Raw genomic sequence first — 13412 nt, forward strand, 5'->3', positions numbered from 1 at the left:
AAGCAACAACTCAGAGGTGCAGGTTCAAACCCTGAGCCTGCTGTTTCTTCAGGAATGTATACTCCGTTCCTCCCACCCCCAGTTGTGGAGCTGATGGTGTTGGGAAGGAGACAGACAGAAAGCAGAGACTCTCACAAATGAATATATAATAACAAATTCGATAAGTGCGTGTGATGGAAAAGACTCCCAGAACCTGTCAACACCTTAGGTTCTATGGCACAGGGAATTAAGGCTGCAGATAGAATCAAGGTTACTAAACAGCTGAACTTTTTTTTTCATATAGCAAACTAGATGTTTTTTTCTTAATTTAAATGTTAGGTACAGTTAGGATATGTGATGATTTCATATGCATAGATTGGAAGGTCTGAAAGCTGTGGCAGAAAACAGGATAAAGAAATTCCTGAGAAATTATAGAGTGAAAACATCTAGGCAAATTACAATGGCCCACTTTTAAGGGAACAAGTTTAAAAAAATTTTTTTTAATTTTAAATTTCTACTCCTTATTTTATTTTACATTTCAGTTTACATTGAGGAAGTCTTGATTTTTTTTTATTTTTTTAAAGCTTTTACTTTATTTTTTATATGTCAAGTAAGGTATAATTGACATATAGCATTATAGTAGTTTCAGGTGTACAATATAATGATTTAATATCTGTATACATTTGGAAGTGATCACAACGATAAGTCTAGTTAGCATCCGTCACCCTAAATAGTTAGAAAAGTTTTTTCTTTCTTTTTTTTTGCTTGTGTGAGAACTTTAAGATCCACTCTTTTAGCACCTTTCAAATATGCACCATAGTATGGTTCACTGTAGTCCCCATGCTGTACCTCACACCCCCATGGCTTATTAGCTAAACAGCTGACCGTGAGATGAAGAAATTATCCTGGGTTATCCAAGTAGGCCCGATATAACCACAAAGATCCTTAAAAGTGGAAGATAACATATTTAATGCTGTATGTCCATTATACGGCGTGCGCGCGCGCACACACACACACACACACACACACAAACACACACACACAGGTGGAAGAGAGATGTGGAAAGATGGCAGAGTGAGGCCTTGGCCGGACACTGCTGGCTCAAAGATGGAGGAGAGGCCACAGGCCAAGGCACTGAATTCTGCCAACAGCCCAAGTAGCAGAAAACGGGGGCTCGCAGAGCTTCAGGAAAAGTGTGGCCAGCCAAACTCTTGTATTTGGCTTTCTGAGACCCTGAGCAGAAAGCCAGTTGAGCCCACCACGCTTCTGACCCATGGACATGGCGAGCTAAAAACGGGGTGTTGGTTCAGGTCACTCCACTTGTGGTAATGTGTTATGACAGCAAATGGAAAAGCTATACAGAAAGTACCAAAAGGGGAGTATAGTCTAGTTTGGGGGCCAGAAGAGGCTTCCTGAAGGAGTGGAGTTTGAGGTGAGACCTCAAGCATCAACTTGATGAACAGGCATCAACTTGCAGAGTGGGTGAGGCCGAGGGAACAGAAGGTGCAAGGGCACTGAGGCAGGAGGAAAGACCAGTGTGACTGGAGGGCAGAGCCCTGGGGACATTACTGAACTCCCCCCAGCCTCAGTTTCCTCACCTGTGAAATGGGATTATGATAGTGTGCCCTTGTTGTGAAGGTGAAGTGGGTTGGGGAGCCATGTAGCAAAGTAGCAAGGAGGATGGGCTTTACAGTCAGATGAGACCTGGGTTCAAACCCCGGGTCTTCTGGTTACAGCCTGGGTGACCTTGGCAGGCTGCTTCCCCCCTCTGGGTCACGGTCTCCCCCATGTACCAGTCTTAGATAAGAGCGTGTCAGGCTGTCATTGTTGCTGGGAGGCTGAGACCCAGAGGTGGAAAGGAACATGCTTACGGTCACACAGAGACTTGCTGGCACTGTATCCCCCACACCTAATATGGCACCTGACACACAGTAGGTGCTTGGTGGAGTCATTGAATGAAAGAGTGAAGACACCTACATGGCCTGGAGGACAGACACAGTACCAGTGAGTCCTTATGCTTCATCAGCTTCAGTTGTGTGCTGAACTGGGACCTTTTGGGTCCCACCCCTGAAGCAGGGAGGTGGAAGATTTATTTACCAAAAGGCTTGGGTGTGTTTCTTGCAACTATAGGTTCTCGTTTTCAACAGTGTTTCTCTAGACAGCAGCTCAGCCTCTGGGGAATGTTTCACAGAAATGGTGGGGGAGGAGCAGGATGTAATCCTTTCCCTCGAAGGACCGCGACAGCTCTAGTCTTGAGCACTTACTCTGTACGGCCCTATGCTAGTGACTTCATACACATCACCTTATTTAATTGTCACAATACCCATATTATTCATATGTTACAAATGAGGAAACTGAGGCTCAGGGAGGTACCTAAGTATAAGCTACACAGATTTAAAAAAAAAAAAGACCCCCAATATTCCATCCCTCCCTGTATTCAAAACCCTTTGCAAAGTGAGTTTGCAGCTGCAAGAATCCAAAGGCCATGTGTATTTCCCCACCTCTAGAATCTGCGTTGTTCTTGCGCCTTGCTTTGGCCAACAGAATTGCTAGGAGTGATGTTGTGCCAAATCTCAGCCTGTGGCTCAAACAGCCTTGCACGCCAGTTGTGTCCATCACCCTAGATGATAGTCACTCCTCAGAAACAGCCTCCAGCTGACCCAGCAGCTGACCACAAGTTGCGTGGGGGCACTGCAGCTCAGAGCAGAAGAACCAACTAGCTGATGATTCAGGCTAAAGTGTTGACTCGCCAAATCATGTTGTTTTAAGCAACTAAATTTGGGGGTGATTTGTTACACAGTAGTAGCTAACTGATACACCCACAATCATGCAACTGTTAAAGGAAGAGTCAGGACTCAAATGCAGGTTTGTTTGACTCCAGAATCCACGATCTCAACCCCTATATTCTGCCACCTTCCAGAAGGAAAATGAGTATAACAGAGCCCAGCACTGCCACAATTCCTGCTCTCCCCTCTGAACTGCAGTCTACGTCTACACCCTGCTGTCTCCGACCTGGGAACTCCTGCCTCGTTCTGGCTTGTTCACCCCGTTCTCTTCCCAGGGCCCAGGTGGGGACAGAGCACTGGCTGTAGCCTTGGACTTGCCCTGAGTTTCCACTTTGATCAGTACCACCCTGCTTATTTGCAAAGTTCATTCCGAGTGTTGGCAGAATGAACCCACAGTTTCTGCACGTACATAGCAGCAGCCACGATAAAAACCAGCTGTAAGGTTTAAAAATAGCCTCTCCAGGCTGCCAGAGGTGCCAGGTCCCTGGCTGAGGAGAGAATCCAGCCCTAAGGTGGGGGCACCATCTTCAGGGAAGAATAACAACCATTACATGCCCAAGAGCCAGGCCCACAGGCTTGCCTGACAGCTCAGCCGAGCCTGAGTCGCAGGATCGAAGCCCCTCAGAGAGGCATGGACGGAGAGGAAGATGAGGTGGGGTCCAGAAAGGCCTCCGGAAGAAGGCTTCCTCTTCCCCTGGTCAAGTCTCTTTCTCTTCTCCCCTCTTCTCCCCATCTCTCTCCTCTTCTCTCCTCTCCCATCACCTCTACAATGAAAAGACTGGGCTGTGGAGGATTCCACCCTCACGAGCTGTGTGATCTTAAGCAACTGGCTTCACCCCGGGAATCTCAGTTTCCTCATCTGTCAAATGGGGCCCCTGCCTTGCTGGATGATCCTGTGCCCACAAGACAGTGCAACAGAAGAGCTGAGCAGAGGCTCCTCCCCCTTTCCTTCCTTCCTTCCCTCCTCCGCCATCCTCCCTCTGCTCCCTGCAGGCCTCTGCCCTGGCCCCCTGCAGGCTGTGGACAGAAGAGACAGTCTTGGCACTGGGACCTGTTGTGCCGAATTCCAGCGCAGAGCAGGCCTCTTACCCTGACTGGCCCCACAGCTGGCCCGCAGAGGGAGCCTGGGCCAGGCGCTGCCCACATACCATGTCAGCTGTCACAACAATCCGTGGGGGCTGCTTGGTTCACGGCTGTATACCTAGAATGGCCCATGGCACACAGTAGATGCCCAACAAATACTCGATGAGGGACTGAAAGAATAAGCGGTGCTCTTATTGCTCTCATTTTACAGATGAGAAACTGAGGCTACAAAAGGGCGGCTGGCGTGTCACAAAGTACAACCCTCAGGGGCTGAGGGAACCCAGGCTTAGGATGGTGAAAGCTACCACCCAAGGTCCCAGAGGTGGAATTTGCACCCACTTTCACTTCACCAAAGCCCGAGTCTTAACCACCAAAGGATACTTCGTTCTCCCATCTTGTCTAGCCAACCTCTGCAGTCAGCATCCTTGCACGCCAAAGCGTGTCAGGCACACGCTGTGTGGCTTTAGGTAACTCACACCAGCTCTCTGAACCTCGTTTCTGCATTTGTATAACAGAAAATCGACCTAGCTGCACTCAGGCAGAATTTCCCTCAGTTCATTTTCCCTCTTGTCTCTCGGCATCTAACACCAGCTCTGGCTGGCAGTCCATACAAATAAATCTTTGCTGATTCATTAGTTTACTTTAGAGCATTGAGGTCTGCCCAGAAGCTCTCTGGTTGGTTGTCCCTGAGAACATATTTCTTCTCTCTTCACTTTAAAGAAGGAGAAATTGCAAAAGGCAGAAAATACAAAAAAGGTGAGGGGGAGCCCCCAGACCCTTGGAAAGAAGACCTTTCTCCCAGCATCATAACATAGGTGGGTGAATGTGAGTCACCAGGCTTTCCATTACAATGAAATTTCGAAGGATGAGAATGACGCCGGTTATGGTCCAGCCTCAGCACAGGATTGTGACAAACACCAGCTCCTGTTGTAATCGAAGTGTCTGGGACATGCCCTGCCTTTCTCCACCTCCACCGGAAGCTGGCCACTCGTCCCTTCTGTGCCAGCGCTGTGCCAGGCTCTGGGAGACCCCAGTGAACAAGCCAAGCCCAGTTCCTTCCCTGAAGGAGCTCAGAGCTCAGCCGTGGGGGCCAATCTGAAAGGTCGTGAGCCGAGTTCCCAAGGCTCCAGCAGAACTACCACGAGTCCCCAATGGGCACGTTCCAGTGCCTGGGTGGATGGTGTGTGCACAGCCTAGGGAACTTTCTGGAGAAGTGGGGGAACATACTTTTCCAGCAGAGTGTACCCCTAAGGCCAGCATCAAAGGTGGCAACCATCAGAGGAGCCCCAAGCCCCTCACAGAAGCCCCCCAGGGGCAGCCTTCTCTTCTTGTGCCAGGAGAGGTGCTGGCTCTCAGGACATCCTGCCCCCACCCTGCCCCCCACCTCCAGGGCTCACCAGCTCTGCCCAGGCTGCCTGTCCAGCCTGCAGAGCCATCGGGCCACCCAGTAGGTGTCCACTCACAGACGGCCTCCCACAGTGTCCTGCCAGGCTGGCTAAAACAGGAGCTGCACAAAATCACTGGCCTCTGGTCCGTGGGAACCAACCTCTCCCGGGCGTAAATAGAAAGGCTGGAAGAGCACTTTTTATAGGGCCTGCTTGTCCTGACGTGGGGCTTCTGGCTGCTTCTCAGATTGGGGGGTCACTTTCATAGACTGCACAGACCCTTCCTGCTGAACCTACCACCACTGCCGGGCTGGAGTGTCCAGTGGGCCTGGCCCAGGTCACACACACCCAAGCTGCCAGGGAGAGGAGCGGACAGGCCCTAGGCAGTCACACGGGCACCCACACTCAGAAGTGACCCCAGCTTGGTTTATTACCCAGGATCCCACTTAATCCTCAGATAGCTCTCTGCACAGCCAGCTCTCCACACACCTTATCCCACTGAATTCCCTGAGGTAAGGTTTGTATTATACCCTTTTTCAGGGTGGTAAAACTGAGGCTCTAACAAGCGAAGTTGCTTGCAGGAACCAAGGCCGGCAGACTTGGGAGGCCCCTGCCCCGCAGCAGCTCCTGAGACGTGACAACCCCCCAGCGCCATCGCACCCAGTGCTGCTCCAGCTGGTTGGGGGGGGGTTCCTCCAAGACGTGACAACCCCCCAGCGCCATCGCACCCAGTGCTGCTCCAGCTGGTTGGGGGGGGGTTCCTCCAAGACGTGACAACCCCCCAGCGCCATCGCACCCAGTGCTGCTCCAGCTGGTTGGGGGGGGGGGTTCCTCCAAGTTTAGTCAGTGCTCATACCCCCTCACCTCAGGCACAAGTGAGGGGACAAAGTCACTGCCCAGGGACCTCAGTTTTCTCTGGAGCCTCTGGCTTTCTACCTAGCCCTATGGCCAGCCTTCCCTTTCACCCCACCTGACTGGTGTGAACGGTGACCCACAGATAATGGCCAGCAGCAGGACACCCCTGGGGCCTGGGAGCAGGTGTCGGAGTGTGCACTGTGGGGAGGGGCTCCCGTGTGCAGCAGGGGATCCAGGAACCCTTCCCCACCACCCCTTCTCTCAGGTTCTAAGTGGAGCTCTCCGAAGGCTCCACATGGAACATTCCAGAGGTTCTACAGGGAGGGTCCTCCCCCGGGATGCTCAACAGTCCTCTGGGCTTCCTAGGGTGGGCTGTCCCCAGAGGTGCGGGGACACAGTTTGTAGGGCCAGCTGGCTCAGGGTGCAGGACCGAGCAGGAGGAGGAAAGGGTGGAATGGCAGGCCTGCGGCAGCCGTGACTGCAGCTCTGAGCCTGTGCAGCCCCGCTGCAGGGGCCTTATTTGGTCAGAGCCAGCGCTGGCCCTGTCACTCGGGCTGCCACTGATGGGCCACCAGGAGGCCCTGCACAGGCCAAGCGCCCGCTGGCTGGGCAGCCCGCTCCGGCTCACCTGCCTCCTCACCCAGCCCCTTGGCTGTACAGTGACAGATTTGGAGACGCGAGATCCCAGGGGTCAGGCTGAGGCTATGAGGGCGTCCCTGGGAGCCCAGCCCAGGGATGGCGAGGGATTCCCCAGCTTTTGCCTATATATGGCCGAGAAGAGGCGGCAGCACTGGGCCGGGCCAGAGGTATTGTTTTAAGAGGGTGTTTGGCATCGGGCAGTGATTCTTGGATTCTTGTAAAACCCTGGCAGGGAAATTGTTTGACAGCCTTGACAATGTGCTGGAGTCTGCAGGGGAGCCCGCCCCTGGGGGCCGAGGGCATGTGACACGTCAGCTGCCTGCCTGGCCCGCGGAGATCTGCAGCCAGGCCCCTTCTGGAAGGAGCACTGGGCAACCATGCTCAGGAGAAGGTCGCAGGCTCAGGGCTGTCCCACTCGGAGTGAGCGGGCAGGATGACCCCTTCTGGGCCCCCGTGTCCTGATCTGCATGTAGTGTGTGCAGGGGGTCCTGAGGACACGGGGTGGGGTACGGGTGTGCACCGTTGGCACACCACCAGCCCCTGAGCCCTACTACGTGCAGTTGTGGGGAAAGAACTCATCAGTCTTCGTCACCTCATCCAGGCCTTGCAAACACCACGGAGTGACGTGTTCCTCTTATTCCTGCTGACAAATGAGGAAACTGAGGCTCAGAGAGGGGATTTAAGACTCCGAACTTTCTCCAACCCAATGGGGGCCTCCGTAGGCCAAGCTTTGTTCATTCATCCACTGCCCAATGTGTCCTGAGCTCTGTTCAGGGCCAGGCATCGTCCTAGGCCCTGGGGCAACCACAGGGAACCAGCTAAGAAATGACCTTTCTCCGAGAAGACAAACATCCCTTCAAACTAGGGCGACAGGGAGGGCCTCTCTGTCCAGATGACTTTTAAACTAAGGCCCAAAGATGTGAAGGAGGCTTCCCCGGGAAAGAGGGGTGGGGGTTGTGCTGCAGGCAGAGGAAACAGCACATGCAAAGGCCCCGAAGCAGGGAGAGGCTTGGTTGGGTCTCGGCCAAGCAGGAGGCCAGCATGGCTGGAGCGCAGTGAGCAGAGGAATTGCCGTCCGAGCTCACAGGGGCAGATTACAGGAGCTGGGAGGGTCCACAGTGGAGGGCAGTTATTCTAAACGCAGTGGGAAGCTGGGGTTTAAGGGGAGCTCTAATCATAGAGTCATATATGCTCTCCTGGATCAGACGTCGACACTCTGCTAGGTGCCACGTGTTCATTTTCTCATCTGATTCCTCAGTGTCCCTGGGAGGGGAGTGGGAGCTTATCCCCATTTTACAGACGAGGAAACTGAGGCTCCAAGAGCTGAAATGACTTGCTTGAGTCATTACTATGGGACAGGACAGGGGTTCGTCACCCCGCACTGCCCGATGTCAAAGCCAGCCTGGGACAGAACCCCACAGGCAGCAGGGCCGGAGGGGAGCAGCTCAGCGTCCTGGGGGTGGCTGGTCCTGTCCCTTTCTCACCTGCCCTCCCTCCCTCCCACTGCTCACCCACACAGTCTCCTACAAGGTGGGTGAGCAGCTGGCCCTGGTGTGTCTGGGACATTCCAGTTTGAGCACTGAAATTCCTGCTTCCCAGGAAACCCCCAGTCCTGGGCGGACCAAGACAGTTGGTTACTTGTACTGCAGGTGGCCCAGCCAGAGGCTCCAGGCACCACCAGGAGCTAGGAGAGAGGAGTGGACATCCAGGTGCCCTTCCTTGCCAAATCCTCCCCACCTGCACACCTGGCCCCACGCCCACCTCCACCCAGGCCGGGAAGGATTTATGCAGAGGAAAGCAAATAGCAACCTATGCACGGCCCGCCTCAGCCTCCCTCTGCACCAGGGCAACGCCACTGGCCCCTGGACAGCCAGCAAAAGCAGAACAAAGGGAGGATGGCGGCTGCCCGCCAGGGAAGCAAACTCGGGAAACTGGCCAAGTGGGAAGGGCTCGGTCCCCAAGTGCAGACTCAGAGTCACACAGGCCTGCCTTTGAGTCCAGAGGATCTGTGACCTGCAGCATCTTCTGGGCCTCAGTTGTCCATCTATAAAATGGGAGAGCAACAACAGCGGGCAACAGGCAAGGGTTTCCTGGATGCCAGGCTCTGTGTTAAGGGCTGTGCCAACCACCTCCCTCTGGAATGCTCAGGGCACCCATGCAAGGAAGAGCCGTGTCATGCAGGGAGGCCTGCGGGGTCTCTGCTCCCGCTCCCCATACAAGAACGCAGGATATGGTGAGGCCAAAAAGGAACACCCACGGAGCCATAAGTAGGGGAGTCATACCACTATATTCTCTCTGGCGGCACTATACTCTCACTGGAGGCTGGATCCACACTGTCCGCAAACCGCCATCCACGCTTGCCAGCCCAGCCACCATCTTCTTGCGAGCCCCCATTCTCTGCTAGCGTAGCCACAGCAATTATATTAGTGGCCAATGGCTCACTGGTTACAGCTGACGGCCAACTAGCCACAGCTGATGGCCATGCAATCACAGTTGGCCATTTACTACCTGAGCCAGCACCTGTCTATGTGAGGCCGAGAGCCTGGAAACTACTTTCTGGGGCTCTGCCCCCACAGCCGTTACTCGTGCAAATAAGGGGCAAAGCCCAGAGAGGGTAAGACAGTCATCCCAGGTCACACAGTTAGTAGTTGTGGAGCAAGGATTTGAGTCTAGAACCCTCTGTTTCAGACCCACACTCAGTGTGGGAGGTAGGACTCTGCAGGGGTGGAGTGCAAGGGCTCTGGGGCCAGCCCCCCAGGGTTCAGCTCTAGGCTCCCTCACCTGGAGACCCCTGTGACCCCGGGCAAGTTGCTGGACATTTCTGGGCCTGTTTTGCACCTATGAAGTGGGGACAACAATGGTGCCCACCTTTTAAGGATGGTCATTAACTCAACAAGTATGCCAGGCACTGTTCTGGGCAGATTGGGGGTGGCCAAGTTGTTGGGCAGAGGGAATTGGTTGAGGGAAGAAGCTGCAGGCCAGGTTCCCACTTCACTGCTCCTTGGAACCACCCAGGGAGCTTTCAAATCCGCTATTGCCCCCACCCGGCCCAGGAATGCTGGCTTAATTGGTTGGGGCAGGATCAGACCCGGGCATCTTGTGAAAGGCTCTCAGTGACGAATGAGCAACCAAAGTAAGAACTTGTGTATTGGCCAACCGCGGAAGAGGAAGAGTTGAGGAAGTGAGAACCAACACCCAGCGCAGCCACCCCTGCCCATAAGGAAACCCTCCAATCAAGATGGCGATGGCAGGGGTGTGTACAGGACCTGTGAGGACACTTCCTGCGCTTGACATGGGAGGAGGGAGAGAGTAGGAAGGGGAGGGGAGGTCAAAGGTCTCAGAGACTCAAGAATTAGCCACGGCAGACATGGGGAACTGAGGAGGGGCCAGGAGGGGGGCTGGCGAGACCCATACCGTCTGGGGCCAAAGAGGGCCCTCGTCTGTGGGTCCCAAGCTTCACCTTCAGGGGCCAACTTTATGATGCTGACCATCTTCATCTGATCTCTCATTTGCTTCATCTTTTTATTTAAAATGACTGACCTTGTATTTTCTTTTTTGTTACTTAAGTTTATTTTAAAAGGAAATTCTCTATCACCAATTTAAATAGAAAACCAGCATCACTCACCACTACCAGAAGATCGCTGTGGAAATGGGCTCAGTGGCAACTAATCATGTTATTAAGTACCGTTGCCTGCCCACGGCTCTGGGCTTGAAGCCTGCTCTCTCTCCCTCCCTCCCTCCCTCCCTCCCTCCCTCCCTCCCTCCCTCCCTCCCTCCCTCCCTCTCATAGAAACGGCGGTAAGCAGGGGGTGGGAAGGCGGCCATTAAGACACATGAGTACCAAGCTGAACGGGGGACAAAAAAATTGGTTAAAAGGAAAGGCCTTCTCCCTGGGCCCCATGCATGCCCCAGGCAGAACACCCTGTGGGCCACGGAGGTCTGGGTCCCACATTTCCAACTCACTCATGTAGACCAACCCTCTTCTTTAGAGATGGGGAGCAGGGACCCCAAGAACAGGAGCCACTGTGCCCTGAGAGCTTGTAGCGTATCAACAGTTACACCAGACTCGGCTGTGTCACCGAGACGTGTCCCCTCCTGTGCCCTCCTTGGGAGGTAGAGGGTCTCCAAGCTCGGCCCCCTGCCCTGAGCCTCTCCAAAATGTCACGACCTCCTTGAAGCCACAGGTGCCTGGAACTGTCCTCTAGCCTTCTAGCACCTCCAACCATGAGGCCACCAGCACTTCTGCCCAAAGAAAACACTGGGGTTTGGGGCATCGATTCCACCGCTCGACTGCCATCAAAGCCGCACGAAGGGTGTTGGCTCGGTTCCTTGGGCAAACACAGAGCATGAGTGCCAGCTGGGTCTGTGGGCTGGGCCTGTCCGCCCCAAGACCAGCCATCCATGGCAGGTGTCCAGAGATGGTGGCTCTCCCGCATTCCAGAACCACAGGCCAGGGCATGCCTGCCGGATAACAGGCTTGTATTTACCGCCAGGAAGAAGCAGAAAGAAGCCCTTTTGTCTTCAGGTCGCATCCTGGTGACAGCACCCCCCCACACAGCTGCACGTCACCTCCTGTTCTGCCTTCATGTTACAGAGCAGTAGCATGCAACGGGGAGTCCCTAAGTTTCAGGTAGGGCAGCCTGGGTTCAAACCTCAGTTGGGCCACTTACCACCTGAGTGACTTTGGAGGAAGGAGGGGAGAGTGTGTGCCTCCTGGTCCTCATCTGCGAGGTGGGGGATCATAAAACACACACGCCACAGAGCAACGGCAAGGATTAGAGGGGAAACACGTTCGGCATTTCGGAGTGTCAGCACTCCACAAGTGTTAGCACAGGGCATCTGGGTTTGTTGGGTTTTTGTTTTACCCACCTCCCACTTTCAAATAACACCACTATGGGTGTTTCTGTCCCTGGAGACAAGGACAAAAACGTTTTGCCAAAAGACAAAATGCTGGGTCAGAGGGCGTGAGCAGTTTCACGGCACTTGTCTCATTCAGGCAGAGGGAGCTTCAAAATCTAAATCTGTGTACAGCAAAGCTGATGTCCCGTTTTGCCCACATCCCTGCCAGCACTGGGCTTTATCATTTTGTAATTGTTTTCTGATTTAATCAGTATGTAATAGGGCTTTTGTTCGCATTTCTGTTTTTCTGCCTACAAGGCTGTGCCTTCTTCCATGCAGCAGTCAGCTGTCTATGTTTCCTCAGGGATACATGGTTTGTTCACCTCCTTTGAATGTTTCACAGGTGGCATCTGCCACAGTCCCATGGCAGGTCCATGTTGGACACTTCTGAGCAGGAAGGGGAGATGGAAGAGGTTGCAGCTTGGGAAGGCGGTAAACGCCTCTGCCCCTCCCTGCATCGCCTGCCTTCCTTTCTCCTGAGTGTCTGCAGAGCGTCCCCAGCTGAGGAATCCTTTCCTGGGGCCTGGAATGCAGGCACGGAGGTAGAGGGAGGAAGAAAAGAGGAACCGGTGGGACTGACCAAAGTTTTGGAGATGTAAGCCAGTCAGTGAGGCACTAGTGACTATCCCCCTCCTGCCTCCCGGCTCTCCCAGGAGTCCCTGGGTGCCAGGAAACTTTTCTTCCAAATGAATGAAGTCACACTAGGCCCTTCCACCACATTACAATATGGGGTGTTCCTGAGTCACACAGGCTTCCAGGTGCAATATTAGCAAGACACCCAGAACCCCCTTCTCTGGTCCTAACTCACCTTGAATGTCCAAGGACCCCAAAGCCGTCCTCAACCCACCAGTGGGGGTGGGTTCCCCACAAACATCACTGTTGTCATGGCCTCTTGCCACCACATGGGATCTCAAACAGTCCTGTGGACACCTGTGTACTTCGCAGCGATCCCCAAGCTGGTTAACTCTTTGTCTGGGTCCTGGAGGTCACCCATACTGAGGACTTGAGTTTACAGCTCTCGCGGGTCACTCTTAAACACTCAGAGCAGAATGACAAATCACTTCCCCATCCTACAAACATCCTGGGACCCAACACCCAGCACCTCACTGACCCTGCACGGAGGCCCCTGAGGGAACCAATGGTAGCATTGCCCCTATTTTGACAGAGAGGGGACTGGAGCCCCTGTAGGATGTGACCCCACTTAACTCCCCAGCTTCATCTCAATTCCTCACCCAAATTCGAAATCCTTTCCCACCCGGCTTTGGACCTGTGTCCCTCTCTCTACAGCTCTCCGCTGGAATGGCCCAGGGCTGTCCTTCGTCACTCAAGCCTCTGCTCATTGTCACCTCCTTCCAGAGACTTCCCCCCCCCACCTCTCCTCCTGGAGGCTGTTCCCTATTATGCTCTTTCTCTACAATGCTCCTGTCACCATTAAAATATACCCGAAGCCCTTCTGCTTCTCCACCACCCTCATCCTGGCCACCATCACCACTTCCTCCAACCTCAGTGCCATTGACCTTGGGGCCAGGTCATTCTGCTGTGAGGTCGTCCTGGGCATTGTAGGGCATTCGGTGGTGTCCCTGGCCTCTACCCTGGAGACTCCAGGACCATCCCACCACAGTTGTGACAACAAAAAACAGCTCCAGACATGACCCAATGTCCCCTGGGGGGCAGAATCACCCCCAGTGGAGAACGACTGCTCTAGATTATGGCAAAAGCTCCTCCAGTGTCCAGTGTCCCATGGTTTCTCCCGACTTTTGGAATCCACACCCTTCTTGGTGGCCCC

The sequence above is a fragment of the Rhinolophus sinicus genome, linkage group LG13 (genome assembly GCF_036562045.2).
Source record: "Rhinolophus sinicus isolate RSC01 linkage group LG13, ASM3656204v1, whole genome shotgun sequence".
NCBI classification, from domain to species: domain Eukaryota; kingdom Metazoa; phylum Chordata; class Mammalia; order Chiroptera; family Rhinolophidae; genus Rhinolophus; species Rhinolophus sinicus.